This window comes from Tenrec ecaudatus, chromosome 6, assembly GCF_050624435.1.
Source record: "Tenrec ecaudatus isolate mTenEca1 chromosome 6, mTenEca1.hap1, whole genome shotgun sequence".
In the NCBI taxonomy this organism is placed as follows: domain Eukaryota; kingdom Metazoa; phylum Chordata; class Mammalia; order Afrosoricida; family Tenrecidae; genus Tenrec; species Tenrec ecaudatus.
The window spans coordinates 99921574-99937232 of record NC_134535.1 but is presented as its reverse complement, the minus strand read 5'-3'; the positions used below and the strand labels follow the sequence as shown (position 1 = coordinate 99937232).

General features: G+C 42.5%; 1 non-coding gene across 1 annotated transcript; it reads right to left on the bottom strand.

The window, feature by feature from the left end:
* Positions 1 to 8490: 8490 nt before the first annotated feature.
* LOC142452323 (U1 spliceosomal RNA) lies at positions 8491 to 8654 on the bottom strand. The gene has a single exon (XR_012785338.1). It is a non-coding gene; the product is annotated as a U1 spliceosomal RNA (small nuclear RNA).
* Positions 8655 to 15659: the final 7005 nt, after the last annotated feature.

The window sequence follows — 15659 nt, the reverse complement described above, 5'->3', positions numbered from 1 at the left end:
AGGGTTGGTGTATATATACCTACAGGAATGAATCTCAAAAGGTTTGTGTAAATGAAAAAAAAACAGGCACAAAAGCAATATATTGTAAGATTCCCTTTATGTGAAATATTCAGGATAGGTAAGTCTATAGAGACAGAAGGAGCCCTGTCATGTTGTCAGGTAAGTGTTAGGCTGCTAACTGCAATGTCAAAGGCACTTATTGGGAGAACGTGAAGGCTGTCTGCTCCCAGAAAGCTTCATAGTCTCTGAAACCCTGCAAGAGTCTCCATGAGTCAGAACTGACTCAATGGCCCCGGGTTGGTCATAGGGATAGAGTTCTGTTAGCTGTGGGGGTTAAACAGTAAGCTGCTAACTAAAGATTAGTGGTTCTAACTCACCAGCTGTGGAGGGTGGGGGGAAGACAATAGGCTTCAGTGAAAATTTACAGCCCTGGAGAACTCACAGAGCAGCTCTGCTCTATCCTCTCAGGTGGCCCGGAGTCTGGGTCAACAGCAGTGCCATAGAAAGACAGAAAGCACATGGGCGAGTGTCAGGGGCTAAAGGCAGGGAGAAAAGAAGAGTTACAGCTTAAAGAGCATAGGGTTTTATTTAGCTAGTTCAACTTGAAAGAAGGGAAATTAACTAGCTGGAGACCCAGAAGAACTAGGTTCTGAAAGAGCTGGGCCCATAGGGTTTTCCTCCACGGTGACAAAACTCTATTGAAAGTTGTAATATGTATGTATATGTGTGGATTGTGATAAGAGTTGTATGAGCCCCTAATAAAATGTTTTTTTAAAAAAAAAGAAAGTTGTAATAGGTGGCTATTACATAACACTGAAAGAATAATTCAGGCCACTGAATTATATAATTTAAAATGGTAAATTTGATGCTATGAGAATTTCACCTAAAAAAAAAACCCGTAGCTGTAGTTTAGTCTAGGTGGCAGGATCAATTGTGATCCCCTCCCCCCTTCTTTTTGCCTCTGCATCTTATATCATCTCTCTGTAATGACAAAAATGATGAAGATCATAAAATTCAAACTTACAACCCCCATTTTAACCTTTTCAAGCTTCCTTCTAAAAAAATTCATGAGTTATCATTTATTCATTTTATAACTATTAATACCAGTAAAAGCAGTGAAGACTATCTTTATGTTGAGATAGAAATTGTGATATCTTGTGGGGTGACCTTTTCACAATTACTGGATAAAAGGAGAGTTCTGGAGCCTTCCCTAAGGCAAAACATGGCTCAATTATAATAAGAATTAAGTCAATAACTGAAGTTAAAATTTTCAACTTAAAAGGAAATAAATTAGGAAAACACAGAAAGCTTCCTAAGTTAACATTGGAATTCAGACGTGAATGTCTGCAGGGAGGAGGAAGGATGCAAAGGTAGCAATTAATGTGACAGCAGTTGAGAGTTGAGGCCAAATTAAGGGGAATTATTTACTCTCGTTGCTAAGATTAGAAGTGCATCAGAGGAGCCCCAGAAGCTGCCATAAAGGAGGTCGTAGATAAATGCACCCTGGTTTTTGTTTTTGTATTTGTGTTTTTAATTATCTTATTGGGGGCTAGTACAAATGTCATTACAATCCATACATCCATCCATTGTGTGTCAAGCACATTTGTTGTCCTCATCATTCTCAAAATATTTGCTTTCTACTTGAACCCTTGGTGTCAGCTCCTCATTTTTATCCCTCCCTCTACCACCCTCCCTCCCTCACAAATCCTTGAAATTTACAAATTTTTATTATTTTGTCATACGTCTCCCTTCACCCACTTTTCTGTTGTATGTCCCCCAGGGAGGAGCTTATATGTAGATCTTTGTAATCTGTTCCCCCTTTTTCTCTCACCTTCCCTCCATCCTCCCAGTATCACCACTCACACCACTGGTTCTGAAGGGATCATCTGTCCTGGCCTCACTGTGTTTTCAGTTCTTATCTGTACCAGTGTACATCCTCTGGTCTAGCCAGATTTGTAAGGTAGAATTGGGATCATGATAGTGTGTGTGTGTCGGGGGGGAGGGGAAGCATTTAAGAACTAGAGGAAAGTTGTTTGTTTCATCGTTGCTATACTGCACCCTGACTGGCTCATCTGTACACTGGTATTTTTATATTCTGGAAATGTATAATTTCATAAAATGCTAAAAAAAAACACCCTGAAAGCTTTTAAAGTATAGGAAACAATTTACATTCTCAAAACATGTGTGCCTGTTTTTCAAACAGCAGCTATTGTCTCCAAACATTGGACAAATATTGGCCTTTTTATAAAACTTTTATTTTTATTTTTTTAAACATTTTATTAGGGACTCATACAACTCTTATCACAATCCATACATACATCAATTGTATAAAGCATATCTGTACATTCTTTGCCCTCATCATTTTCAAAGCATTTGCTCTCCACTTAAGCCCTTTGCATCAGGTCCTCTTTTTTCCCTTCCCTCCCTGCTCCCCCCTCCCTCATGAGCCCTTGATAATTTATAAATTATTATTTTGTCATGTCTTGCACACTCCGACGTCTCCCTTTACCCACTTTTCTGTTGTCCGTCCCCCAGGGAGGAGGTCACATGTAGATCCTTGTAATCGGTTCCCTCTTTCCAACCCACTCACCCTGTACCCTCCCAGAATCGCCCCTCACACCCCTTCCCTGAAGGTATCATCCGCCCTGGATTCCCTGTGTCTCCAGCTCCTATCTGCAACAGTGTACATCCTTTGCTCTATCCAGACTTGCAAGGTAGAATTCGGATCATGGTAGTTGCTGGGGAGGAAGCATTTAGGAACTGGAGGAAAACTGTATTCATCATCGGTGCTACATCGCACCCTGACTGACTCATCTCCTCCCCTAGACCCCTCTGTGAGTGGATCTCCAGCAGCCGACAAATGGGCTTTGGGTCTCCACTCTGCACTTCACCCTTCATTCACTATGGTAAAAATTTTTTTTCTGATGATGCCTTATACCCGATCCCTTCGACACCTCGTGATCTCATAGGCTGTTGTGCTCTTCCATGTGGGCTTTGTTGCTTCTGAGCTAGATGGCCGCTTGTTTATCCTCAAGCCTTTAAGACCCCAGATGCTATCTCTTTTGATAGCCGGGCACCATCAGCTTTCTTCACCACATTTGCTTGTTCACCCGCTTTGGTTTCAGCGGTTGTGTCAGGAGGGTGAGCATCATAGAATGCCAATTTAATAGAAGAAAGTATTCATGCATTGAGGGAGTGCTTGAGTAGAGGCCCAAGTTCTTTCTGCCACCTTAATACTAAACCTATAAATATAGGCACTTAGATCTATTTCCATATATATATATATATATTTGCATATGGGCATGTCTTTGTCTAGACCTCTATAAATGCCCTTTGCCTCCTAGCTCTTTCCTCTATTTCCCTTGACTTTCCTCCTGCCCCACTATCATGCTCCATCCCCACCTAGGTTACAGCTATAGCTCTTTGTTACCTTACCCTTGATCATTCCCTACCAGGCCTGCCACTCCCACCTCACCACCAATTTGGATCCCTTGTTGTTCACTTGTCCCTGGGTTTGTTAACACTACTTCCTTACCTACTTACCCCTATCCCAAGTCCCCCGGAACTGTGGCCCCATTGTTTTTCCTCCAGATAATTCATCCAGCCTATCTTATTTAGACAGACCTGCAGAGATAATAACATGCACAAAAACAAGACAGAGGAAAACAAAGCAACAGTATACAACAGAACAACAACAAACCATGACAAAGAACAAAACAAAACATATCAAGAAAGAAAAGCTTGTAGTTAGTTCAAGGATCATTTGTTTGCCTTTAGGAGTGTTTTCCAGTCCAGTCTGTTGGGACACCACGCCCTGGCCCCAAAGTCCACTTTCAACATTCCCTGGGGACCTTGCCGTATAAAACTTTTATTATGGAAAATTGAAAACACTCAAAAGTAGAAAAAAATAGATGAATGAGCTCCCATGTATTTACTTTTCCAATTCAATATTCATCAACCTATGGTCAGTCTTGTTACACTTACTGTCTTATGATTGCCTCTGCCACCACTGAAAGGAAAACCAACCTCTGAAAAATTGAGGAGCTGATGCCAAGGGCTCAAGCAGAAAGCAAATGCTTTGAGAATGATGATGGCAACAAATGTACAAAGTGCCTGACACAATGGATGGATAGATGGATGGATTGTGATAAGAGCTGTATGAGTCCTCAATAAAATGATTTAATTTTTTTAAAAGCCTTAATTTAAAAAGAAAGAAGTAAGAATGACAAGGTCCCTGTACACCAATGCCTTGTGTGCTGTATTAAGAGAGGTATTGTCCCGGCAATCCGGCCACGGCCAGGCTGCTATATTGTGCTCATGCTCATTTATATCAGGGTGTATCTCAGAGGTGCATCGCCAATGGGGCTCGCCCTCTTGAAGCTGTGTTATTTGTGGGATTATTGTTCAGTAAATGAAACCCAGGGGTGTTGAGCCTATAGGGAAAGAAACTGTTACAGGGGTTTGGTGAAAAGGGGATATAGAGGAGTAAGGGAGTGTAGTAGTTATATTATTGGTAATCTGAGAGGATTAAGAGTAAAGGGGTGATGTGTATGTATGTATATATATATATATATATATATATATATATATATATATATATCATATTAAATGAAGGGGGAAGTGCAGAGTGGAGACCCAAGGCCCAAGTGTCGGCCAATGGAGATCCCCTCATAGAGGGGTTTAGGAGAGGAGATGGGTTAATTAGGGTGTGAGGTAGTATCGATGAAGAACACAGCTTTCCCCCAGATCCTGGATGCTTCCTCCACCCAACTACCATGATCCGAATTCTACCTTGCAGGGCTGGATAGGACAGAGGCTGTACACTGGTACATATGAGGGTTGGAGGTACAGGGAATCCAGGGTGGATGATACTTTCAGGACCAAGGGTGTGAGGGACGATGCTGGGAGAGTGTAGGGTGAGTGGGGTGGAAAGGGGGAACTGATTACAAGGATCCACATGTGACCTCTTCCCTGGGAGAGGGACAGCAGAGAAGGGGGGAAGGGAGACTCCGGATAGGGCAAGATATGACAAAAATAATGATGTATAAATTACCAAGGGCATATGAGGGAGGGGGGAATGGGGAGGGAGGGGGGGGGGAAAAGAGGACCTGATGCAAGGGGCTTAAGTGGAGAGCAAATGCTTTGAGAATGATTGGGGCAGGGAATGTATGGATGTGCTTTATACAATTGATGTATGTATATGTATGGATTGTGATAAGAGTTGTATGAGTCCCTAATAAAATGTAAAAAAAGAAAAGAGGAGAAAAAATGATTAGGGCAAAGACTGTACAGATGTGCTTTATACAACTGATGTATGTATATGTATGAACTGTGAAAAGAATTGTATCAGCCCCAATAAATTGTTAAAAAAAAAAAGAGTAAAGGGGTGGAGTTTGGCCTGTCAATCATGTTGCTTCTTGAGGACCTCATTTGGAGGTGCTAAGGAGATAAATAGCTTGCTGGAGGCAGGACACAAGCTCACTCCCTGAGCGACATGACACTTGGAACTACTCTAGTGCCCTGAGCTAGAGGAGCCACGTGGAGGGCCCTGCCAGCACTGAGACGCTTACAACGTCACTGGATCCATAAGATTTCTCACCCACTGGCCTGAGATCTTCTTGCAGTTGGCATCATTGCATGTGTTTCGTGAGTTTGAAGAGGAATTTATAGACTGGTATCAGACATATGGGCTAATATTGGACTTACGGACTTGATCTGGACTGGGCTGCGATGTTTTCTTAATGTACAATTACTCATTCTATAAAGCTCTTATACATACAAAAGAAAAAAGAAAACCAAACTCAATGCCCTCGCAGAGACATTGCCGACTCATAGTGATCCTGAAGGCAGAGTAGAAGTGTCTTGGGTGGGGGTGGGAATGGGTGTGTCCAAGACTATAAATCTTTACATGAGTAAAAAGCCTCATCTTTTCTCTTGGGGTTGTGAACTATTGACCTTGAGATTAGTAGCCTGATGTATAACCTACCACCCTACCAGAACTTTAAAAGTAACCAATACGAGATTCCATTCACCAGAAAATACTACACCATGTATCTTGAAATAAGCAGCCTGCCAAAATGTGTTATATGGGAAAGAGGTAGTCTCTTCAAGAAATGGTGCTGGCAAAATTGGATTTCCATTTGCAGAAGAATGAAACAGGTCCATACATCACTCAATATATGAAAATGAAATTAAGATGCATTAAAGACCTAAATGCAAACCCTGGCAGTACAAAGACCATCGAGGAGAAAATAGGGACAAATTTAGGGGACCTAATACATGGCATAAACATATTATCAAACATAATGGAAAACACACTCTGCAGAAGATAAAATAGATGACTAAGAACTTCCTGAAAATATAACACTATGTGCATTAAGAGTAAAAAGAGTAAAATGATTTCATTTTTAAAAAAAAGAGTAAAAAGAGGACCAACCCACTGATTGGAAAAAATTTTTTTTTGCAATGATACATCAGACAAGGTACTAACTAGTCTATAAAATCTATAGAAAACTACAACACCTCAATAAGAAAAAGATGAATAATACAATCAAAAAGGAGTAGAGGATGACGTAAACAGATAAGACAACAAAGAGACATCCAGGCTGCCCACAAACACATGCAGGAGTGCTTGCATTCACTAGCCCTCTATGAGATGCCAATCAAAACAATAATGAGGAGATTCCTTCATGCAGGGGGGTAGTCAGAGAGGGGGAAGGGAGAGAGAGGAGGAACCCAACACAAGGTTGGATATATAGCCACCCCACCACCACCACCCCAACCCAAGGGGATAAATAACAGATATGTGGGTGAAGAGAGACAACAGATACTGTAAAATATGAAATAATAGTAACAATATATAATTGATTGATCAAGGATTCGTGAGGGTGGAAGAGTGGGGCATGTAGGGGGGCGGAAAGAGGAGCTTATACCAAGGGGTCAAGTAGAAAATGTTTTGGAAATGATGATGGCAACATATGTACAAATATGCTTGGTGCAATCGATGTATGGAATGTTATAAGAGCTATAAAAGCCCCCCAATAAAATGATTTTAAAAGAGAGAGAGAGATTCCACCTAACATTGACATTGACAGAAAAGTTTTTTTAAAAAGTTAAAAAAAAAATCTGGGGAGGCTCCAGACAGAGAGGAATGTTCTCACACTATGGTTAGGACTGCAAACAGTACAGCCACTTTTGGAAATCGGCATGGCACTTTCTCAAACAACTGGGTATAAAAATTCCACATGGCCCAGTAATCCCGTTCCATGGTTATGTACTCTAAAGAAGTAAGGACCATGAGACCAACATATACACGCACACACATGTTCTTCACTGCACTGTTGACAATAGCAAGAAGGAAACAACCTAAATGCCCACCAGTGGAAGAATGGATAAGAAACTTTGGTGCATACACACAATGGCCCACTGCACATCGGTTTAAAATAAGGACCAAACTGTGGAACACTTCCTGACGTGGTTGGACTTGAAGGACAGTATGCTGAATGAAGTTAGTCCATCACACAAAAAAGGACAAATATTGTATTACATGGTTGTTATAAAAGAGGATATCAAGTAAAGATTTTCATACCAAAGGAAACAGACTTTGATGGTGACCAGGGAAAAGAGAGGGAGGGAGGGAGGGAGGGAGGGGAAGCCAAAGGCTAAAGGGTAGCCAGATGTTAGCTAAGGGGAAGGAGAAGGAAATATTCTCTAGGAAGAAAGAGAGATAAGGGCGGGGAACAAGGCAAGTTATTTGGAGGTTGTTTGAACTGTTGAACAGAATGATGATTTACCAAACTCACTGCCGCCAGGTCGATTCTAACTCATAATGACTCTCTCTCGGTCAGGGCAGAACTGCCCGGGTGGGTTTTTGAGACTAACTGTTGCAAGGAGTAGGAAGTTTGCCATTGGAGTAGCTGGCAGTTTGGATCTGCTGACCTTGAGGTTAGCCGTTAGCAGCCCAGCAGGTAACCACTATGTCATCAGGGCTCCCTCTGAAATGTAAACAAACAAACAAAACAAAACTCACTGCCATCCAGCCAATTCCGACTCATTGTAACCCTACAGGGACTGAGTAGAACGGCCCCTGTGGGTTTCTGTGACCCTACCTGTTTACAGGAGCAGCAAGTCACATCTTTCTCCACAGAGTGACTGACGGATTTGAACTGCTGACCTTGTGGTTAACAACCCCACGTGTAACCCACCACACCACTGGAGCTCTTTCTGAGATGTAAACCCCTATCTAATTCACAATGGAAAACTGACACACACAAACAAAGATACACTCTGATGACACGGTGGTTAAGTGCTCGCTGCTGACCTAAAGGTTGGTAGTTCAAGCTCACTCTCTGATTCTCAGGAGGAAGATGTGGCCTTCTGCCCTGTCAAAATGATAGCTTGGAAACCACACGGGGCAGTTCTCTTCTGTCTGCCGGGTCACTGCGCAGGAACTGAGTCAAAACGACAGGTTTCATATCTTTTTTTTTGGGTGGGGGGAGAGCACGAACGCAGTCCCCCACTACCACAAATCATGCAGTCAAGTTTCCCACATTTGCGGAAATCGCAGGGGTCAGCACATCCGGAGTGCAATGGATAAGCCTTGCCATGGGAAAACCACCTTCGTGACCACGGTGTCTCCCCTGCCAGGTAAGTATAGGTTTCATATCTTTTAAAAAATTACTTTTTAAAAAAAGAAAAGTGTGCAATCATAATGCCATTGTCACATCTAAAAAATGAACATCGATCATCTCTAAAATAGCACGTGATGCAGTTGGTAATATTAAAAGTCTTATTTATAATCACATTTAAACAATGTGTGATAGGGATGCAAATTAATTTTTTCAGATTGAGCATGAAGTCTGAATTTTTAAATTCTTTCAGGCAATATTTGAATTGCTTTATTGTAGTGGAATCACATTAAGAGAATATCTTACACATTGTTCCTTTTTATTTGATTGGTTGATCAAATGATTTTTTTTATTTTAACAATTTATTGGGGCTCATAAAATTCTTTTCACAGTTCATACATATACATACATCAATTGTATAAAGCACATCTGTACAGTCTTTGCCCTAATCATTTTTTCTCTTTTCTTCTTTTACATTTTATTAGGGACTCATACAACTCTTACCACAATCCATACATATACATACATCAATTGTATAAAGCACATCCATACATTCCATGCCCCAATCATTCTCAAAGCATTTGCTCTCCACTTAAGCCCCTTGCATCAGGTCCTCTTCCCCCCCCCCTCCCTCCCCATTCCCCCCTCCCTCATATGCCCTTGGTAATTTATACATCGTTATTTTGTCCTATCTTGCCCTATCCGGAGTCTCCCTTCCCCGCTTCTCTGCTGTCCCTCTCCCAAGGAAGAGGTCACATGTGGATCCTTGTAATCAGTTCCCCTTTTCCAACCCACTCACCCTCCACTCTCCCAGCATCATCCCTCACACCCTTGGTCCTGAAGGTATCATCCACCATGGATTCCCTGTACCTCCAACCCTCATATGCACCAGTGTACAGCCTCTGTCCTATCCAGGCCTGCAAGGTAGAATTCGGATCATGGTAGTTGGGGGGAGGAAGCATCCAGGATCTGGGGGAAAGCTGTGTTCTTCATCGATACTACCTCACACCCTAATTAACGCATCTCCTCTCCTAAACCCCTCTATGAGGGGATCTCCATTGGTCGACACTTGGGCCTTGGGTCTCCACTCTGCACTTCCCCCTTCATTTAATATGATATATATATACATATATACACATACATATATACATATACACATATATACACATACATATACACACTTATATCTTTTTTTTTTGCATGATGCCTTATACCTGGTCCCTTGGGCACCTCGTGATCGCACTGGCCGGTGTGCTTCTTCCATATGGGCTTATTTGCTTCTGAGCTAGATGGCCGCTTGTTCACCTTCAAGCCTTTAAGACCCCAGACACTATCTCTTTTGATAGCCGGGCACCATCAGCTTTCTTCACCACATTTGCTTATGCACCCATTTGTCTTCAGCGATCCTATCATGGAGGTGTGCAGTCAATGATATGATTTTTTGTTCTTTGATGCCTGGTAACTGATCCCTTTGGGACCACTCGATCACACAGGCTGGTGTGTTCTTCCATGTGGACTTTGTTGCTTCTGAGCTAGATGGCCGCTTGTTTATCTTCAAGCCTTTAAGACCCCAGTCACTATCTCTTTTGATAGCCGGGCACCATCAGCTTTCTTCACCACATTTACTTGTTCACCCACTTTGACTCCAGCCGTTGTGTCGGGAGAGTGAGCATCATAGAGTTCCAATTTAATAAAAGAAGGTATTCATGCATTGAGGAGTGTTTGAGTAGAGGCCCAAGGTCCTTCCGCCACCTTAATACTTAACCTATAAATATAGACACATAGATCTATTTCCCCATCCTCCTATATATATTTGCATGTACATGTCTTTGTCTAGACCTCCATGAATGCCCTTTGACTCCTAGGTCTTTCCTCCATCTCCCTTGACTTTCCTCCTGCCCTACTACCATGCTTCATCGCCACCTGGGCTAGAGTATACCTCTTCTCTAAGCACCCTTACCCTTGATCATTTCCCACCAGGCCAGCCACTCCCCCTTCTCTACCATTTGGGGTCCCATGTTTTTCCCTTGTCCCTGAGTTTGTTAACACCACTTCCTTATCCCCCCTACCCCCCCACCCCAAGTCCCCCCAGAACTGTCGGTCCCGTTGTTTTTCCTCCAGATAGTTCATCCAGCCTGTCCTATTCAGACAGACCTGTGGAGTCACTAACATGCACGAAAACTAGACAGAGGAAAACAAAGCAACAGTATAAAACCAGACAACAAAACAACAACAACAAACCACTGACAAAGAACAGAACAAAACAGTTCACAAGAGAAAAGCTTGTAGTTAGTTCAGGGATCGTTTGCTGGCCCTTGGGAGCGTTTTCCAGTCCAGTCTGTTGGGGCACCACGCCCTGGCCCCAAAGTCCACTTTCAGCATTCCCTGGGGACCTTGCCACTCCATTCCCTTGCTGTTCCGCTGCACTCCCCCAGTGATTTGCCTCGGTGTGGTGGGATCAGGTCAGGTGCAATTCCCACACTGTGTCTCCGGTATTGTCCCCTGTATCGCCCTTAGTCACTGAGGGGCATCATGTCTCATAGTGGGGCCAGTCATGTTGTTCTCTCTGTGGACTGGCTGCTCTACTCAGGAACATCATCATCACGGCCTGGTGGGCCAGGCTGTGCTCCACTCTCTCCTCCTGCCCCTTCATCTGCTCCCGTGTGCTCTGATCAAATATGTCCATCTCCCATAGCTGCAGAGTCAATGTCGTCCTTTGGAACAAATTCTTTTCGGGGGAGGGGCAGGAATCCACTTAATTTATGGTGCTGGGGCCAGCCTCCCAGACCTCTCCACCGGTTCCCTCCTCCACGCCGGGATATTGCATTCACACCTTGCGACACTGGGTTGAAGTCTGGTCCCACTTTCCCTGTGGAGATATAAACAGTACCCTCCCCTTGGGTGGATTAATGCCCCATGACCCCACTACCCTTTTCTTCCTTGTATTCATCCTTTTGTTTTCCTTTCCCCACCTCCTCCACCATTGTCTACCATGTACATCCCTGGTTTTGGTCTGGTCTCTTCCATACTACACCGTCTTCACCCCTAAAATGTTTGTATACAGTAGCTTTTTTCCCTATGCCACTTTTGCTTTTTAAAAAAAATTTTTTTTTAAATTCTTACCTCAGCGGACTCATGTTGTACTTGTCCTTTTGTGCCTGACTTACTTCGCTTAGCATGATTTCCTCCAGTTCTTCCCATGCCGCTATGTGCCTCATACGTTCATCACTGCTTTTTAGTGATGCGTAGTATTCCATTGTATGTATATACCACAGTTTTTTAATCCAATCGTCAGTTGATGGAAATTTCTTTTTATTTGATTGGTTGATCAAATGATTTTTATCCAGTAATTAAAAGTGGAGCGAGTTGATTATGTGCAGGGAGGTCAGGAAACAGAGAAAAACTGAAATCTATCACGTCTACATTTGAAAATTATTTCTCTAAATCCAGACAGGAGGAAGCACTATCTTGACTTTAGCCTTCCTGAATTTGGACTAACTTTCCACTGTCTGCAGGTGGCTTCCTGCTTGTTTTCATTGCTACGGTGGTGCTCAATGTTAAAATATTAAATGCTTTTGTAAAGATTAATAATGTGCTGCAATCCAGGTTCCCCAACCTCCCCCAATGCACTCACACATCTGGCTTCTCTGGGCCTGGGTTGAAGCAGACTGGGTGTTGTCCAGGGGTCCATGACCCTACCATCTGTCCTGGCACCATAGACGGATAATACTAGTTGGCTCTTTGGTCACCGGGAATTCGCCAGCTGACCACCCACAGCCAATCATCTATAGTTATTTGTGGGAACTATAGTCACCACAAGGCCCCGGTGTGGTTGTTACATATTTTAAGTATCAACTTCACCTAAAGTTCTATGATTTCTTCCTGTTTGGGAGTTGGGTGAATTTACTTGAAGCTGCTGAGATGGGTATGGACTTTGGAGTCAGAAGTGGTTCATGTATGTATGCCTGTTCTCAGATAAGCTCTGAATCCGCGTCTACCTTTGTAAAACAGAGTTAATGACAGGGCTATAAACTGTTCAGCCTGGGTCAGTCATGGCCAACGAAGTAAGACCCGAACAGACCGAATTTTAAAATGTAGATGAACTAGAATGCTAACTGGAATGGGAAAAATTATGGATTGAAGCGCTGCTGGAAACTTAATCTCCTCTTAGAAAATAAGGGCAGTGTACACACGACATAGCAACCAAATCTCTCCACCGAGTTGGGACAATGGTTCCTAGTTCAAAGGAGACAGCGCACCACCCTGCTTTCCACAGCTCCAGGGATCATCCAACGTCACCCAATAGACACTCCAGAAAAGGGCTTACTACATCTCTTCCAAGTCTCCTATTTCAGGTCTTTCAATGGATAATTTTTCTCATTTTGGCTAAGATTTCGGATCACCCACATTTTAAAAGCTTGGGTCTGTTCTATTTTGCTTCATTGGCCACAAGGGAACCAGTTTGAATTCTTTCAAATAGGCTCAAAGCTCTGGGTACTGTTATTACTATACCACTGAATAGGTGGGAGGATTAAATAAGATAATCCCATAATTTCCAGGCATCTAAATTTCAATACAGAGCTCTTTCCATTCATGTTCATGTAATTCTCTCAATTTTAGCTCATGACACGCTGATCACGTTTGCTTGGAGTAGAACCCCAGAAGTCATTCTTGATTTTTTTCCTTCCCTTTCCTACTGACGTCTAAGCTCCCAGGCATGGGGCCCACCTTCAAGGCAGACCTTCAATCCAATGGCTTTACCCCACTTCACTGCTCCTGCCCTTGTCCAGCACGCCTTTCATTTTCTGGTCTTGGGAGCCTGCAATGCTCTTAGAAGCTATCCGAATCTATAAAAATCCCTGTTTTGTTTTACTTTTATCCCTACTTAAAATTTTATTTTTTTAAATGTGGCAAATATATGTGACTGAACAGCTCAACAGTATTTATATCAAGGATGTAATAGGGGGCATATCAATATTCATTAGTAGTACTACAAATCAAACCGGAAACAAATGTTAAATAAATATATATTTATTCATGAAAAATAACTTATCATGCTTATCAACTTAGCAGTCTTTATCATGCTACCATAAATAGCATGCTTTTTGAAAATAACTACATTAAAAAGGCCCACATGACAATTTAATGAGAAGAGGACACTGCTTGACCTTTCTGCCAATCTCTTATAATGTCTGGTTTAGTGAAAAACAGTTGGATTTTCATAGCTGCTTCTCCATTAATCTGTTGCAATATCACCTGTCATGTAGCCTCTGGAAAACTCTACTGTATATTCATGAAAGAATGAGAGTAAAAATGGCAAGTGATGTTAATATTATCATGAAAATAGTTTAGAGTTTATGGACCCCTAAGAAGTCTCAGGGATAGGGGAGTGCAGACTGGCAACCCAAAGCCCTTCTGTAGGAAACTGGACATTCCCTTACTGAAGGGTCGCGGGGAGGACACAAGACAGTCAAGGTGCAGTATAGCACCAATGAAACATACAACTTTCCTCTAGTTCTTTAATGCTTCCTCCCCCACCCCCACTATCATGATCCGGATTCTAGCTTACAAATCCGGCTAGACCAGAGGATGTACACTGGTACAGATAAGAGCTGGAAACACAGGGAATTCAGGACAGATAAACCCTCAGGGTAAGGGAAAGGTAGGGGAGAAAGGGGGAACTGATCACAATGATCTACACATAACCCCCTCCCTGTGGGATGGACAACAGAAAAGCGAGTAAAGGAGATGTCGGGCAGTGTAAGATATGACAAAATAATAATAATTTATAAATAATCAACGGTTAATGAGTGGGGGAGGGTTGGGGAGGGAGGAGAAAAAATGAGGAGCTGATGCCACGGGCTCAAGTAGAAAGAAAATGTTTTGAGAATCATGATGGCAGCAAATGTACAAATGTGCTTGACACAATGGATATATGGATGGATTGTGATAAGAGTTGTATGAGCCCCCAATAAAATGATTTTAAAAAATAAGCAGGAAAGGGCATTTATAGAGGTCTAAATATAGGCATGTACATATGTAAATATATTTATACATGATTATAGGGAAATAGATCTACATGTATATATTTATAGGTTTAGTATTAAGGCAGCAGATGGACATTGGACCTCCACTCAAGTACTCCCTCAATGCAAGAACACTTTGTTCTATTAAATTGGCATTCCCTTATGCACACCTTCCCGACATGATCGCTGAGGACAAATGTGTGCATTTGTGTTGAAAATGTGTTGAAAAAAGCTGATGGTGCCCGGCTATCAAAAGATATAGTGTCTGGGGTCTTAAAGGCTTGAAGGTAAATGGGCAGCCATCTAGTTCAGAAGCAGCAAAGCCCGCCCACATGGAAGAAGCACACCAGCCCATGTGATCATGAGGTATCTAAGGGATCAGGTATCAGGCATCAAAGAACAAAAAATCATATTGTTAATGAGGGAGGGAGTACAGAGTGGAGACCCAAAGCCCATCTGTAGGTAACAGGACACCCCCTTACAGAATGGTCGCCGTGAGGAGACTAGCCAGTCAGCATGCAGTGTAGCAACAATGAAACGTACAAAACTGCTCTAATCCTTAAAGGTTTCCTCATGAAGCCCCCCCACTCGCATGATCCTAATTCTACCTTACAAATCCGGCTAGACCAGAGGATGTACACTGGTACAGATAGGAACTGGAGACACAGGGAATCCAGGACAGATTGTCCCTTCAGGACCAGTGATGAGAGTGGCGCTACCAGAGGGTGGAGGGAAGGTGGGGTAGAAAGGGGAAACTGATTATAAGGATCTATATATAACCTCCTCGAAGGGGGGGTGGACAACAGAAAAGTGGATGAAGGGAGACATTGGACAGCGTAAAACATGACAAAATAATAATAATAATAATAATAATAATAATAATTTATATTTATCAAGGGTTTATGAAGGAGGGGAGAGCGGGGAGGGAGGGGAAAAATAAGGAGCTGATGCCAGGGGCTTAAGTGGAGAACAAATGTTTTGAGAATGATGAGGACAATGAATGTAC